The sequence below is a fragment of the Piliocolobus tephrosceles genome, chromosome Y (genome assembly GCF_002776525.5).
Source record: "Piliocolobus tephrosceles isolate RC106 chromosome Y, ASM277652v3, whole genome shotgun sequence".
Classification (NCBI taxonomy): domain Eukaryota; kingdom Metazoa; phylum Chordata; class Mammalia; order Primates; family Cercopithecidae; genus Piliocolobus; species Piliocolobus tephrosceles.
In genome coordinates, this window is record NC_045456.1 from 22,349,426 (window position 1) to 22,351,715 (window position 2,290).

The following is a 2,290-nucleotide window of genomic DNA, read 5'->3' on the forward strand; positions in this document are numbered from 1 at the left end:
TTTTATGTGTCTTTCTCTTTCAATCTATCATCTATCTATCTATCTATATCATTTTATTTTGTCTCTCTCTGTCTTTCAATCTGTCATCTATTTTATCGATTAACTCTCTCTGTTTTATCTGTCTATTGCTCTATCCATATCTGTTTTATGTACCAACTCTCTTTTATCTATCTATGTACTATCAATCATCTATGTATATCATCCCTATCTCTATCTAGCTCATCTATCATCTCTATCTACCTACCTATTATCTCTCTCTATTCTACCATCTACTATCCTATCTATGTATTTATCTATCTACGTATGTATCTATATATCTATCTATCATCTATCTGTATCTATTTATGTATCATCTATCTGTCTACTTCTCTCTAGCATCTGTCTATGTATTATCTGTCTATCTATCTATCATCTATTTATCTCTCTATCATCTATCTATCATCTATCTATGTATCATCTATCAAATCTATCATCTCTCTGTTTTATCTATTTATCTATCATTTCTTTATCTACCTCTAGTCCTACCTCTATCTCTACATGTCTGTCTCTCCACACACACAGACACACAGACACACACAGACACACAAACACAGGCACACAGACACACACACAGACACACACAGAAACACAGACACGCACACACAAAGACACACACAGGCACACACACAGACACACAGAGAGACAGGCACACATAGACACAGACGCAGACACACACACAGACACACACAGAAACAGGCACACACAGACACACAGACACAGATGCAGACACACACACAGACACACACAGACACACACAGACACACACAGAATCATGTGCTGTCTAAGGACGTTTTCGTCATCAGCAGACAGCATGTATCACGGTAGTCCCCTATTAGTTTCTTCTATACCCTATTTTTCCTGTAGCTTTTCTATGGTTAGATATGTTTAGATACACAAATACCTGCGTTAGGTTTGCCTACAGTATTCAGTACGTAACGTGCTGTACAGGTGCATAGCCCAGGAACAATGTGCTATACAGCCTAGGTGTGCAACGGGCTAGACCAGTGAGGTGTGTCTCAATAAACTCTACAATATTCTCACAATGGAGAAGTCACCTCACACAGCATTTCTCAGAACATGTCCCATCGGTAAGCAATGCATGACTGTATATCTACATATATGTGTGTATACATATTTTTAGTAGAAACGGAGTTTCACCATGTTGGTCAGGCTGGTCTCGAACTCCTGACCTAGTGATCCACCTGCTTCAGCCTCCCAAAGTGCTGGGATTACAGGCGTGAGCCACTGCACCCAGCCTAATGAAATGTTTAAGAGTCATCCAAGGGTGGTTGAAAGAATATTTAGTCATAGCAGCAATACCTACAACAAAATACAAAAATTAGCTGGATGTGGTGGCAGGTGCCTGTAATCCCAGCTACTCTGGAAGCTGGGGCAGGAGAATCGCTTGAACTCGGGAGGCGAAGTTTGCGGTAAGCTGAGATCGTTCCACTGCTCTCTAGACTGGGGGACAGAGCGAGTCTCTGTCTCAACAACAAAAACAACAACAAAAACAAGTGTTACTGTATTGCTGAATCTGTAGTTGTCGTAGTTGGAATAAAAGTCTGCAGAGAGGGAGGACGCAAACAACAGAGTGAAAACATGTGGGAGTAGGAACCTTGTGCAAACCCCACGGGGTGTACAATGAAAGGTCCAAGTGAGAGGCGAAGCCAGCTGGACTTCTGGGTTGGGTGGGGACTTGGAGAACTTTTCTGTCTTACAAGAGGTTTGTAAAATGCACCAATCACTGCTCTGTAAAAACGCACCAATCGGCACTCTGCGACCAGCTGGAAGTTTGTAAAATGCGCCAATCAGTGCTCCATAAAAACGCACCAATCAGCACTCTGTGGCTAGCTAGAGGTTTGTAAAATGCACCAATCACTGCTCTGTAAAAATGCACCAATCAGCACTCTGTGGCTAGCTAGAGGTTTGCAAAATGGATCAATCAGCCCTCTGTAAAAACGCACCAATTGGCGCTCTGCAGCTAGCTAGAGGTTTGTAAAATGTGCCAATCAGTGTGCTGTAAAAATGCACCATTCAGCACTCTGTGGCTAGCTAGATGTTTGTAAAATGTGCCAATCAGTGAGCTGTAAAAATGCACCAATCAGTGCTCTGCGACTAGCTAGAGGTTTGTAAAATGCACCAATCACTGCTTTGTAAAAATGCACCAATCAGTGCTCTGTGACTAGCTAGAGGTTTGTAAAATACGCCAATCAGTGCTCCATAAAAATGCACCAATCAGCGCTCTGTGGCT

At 42.1% G+C, this 2,290-nt stretch overlaps 1 protein-coding gene across 1 annotated transcript in view; it reads left to right on the forward strand.

Annotated features, from left to right (window-relative positions):
- CRLF2 (cytokine receptor like factor 2) overlaps nt 1-2,290 on the forward strand; it is a 37,801-nt gene that overhangs the window by 34,316 nt on the left and 1,195 nt on the right. The window lies entirely within an intron of this gene.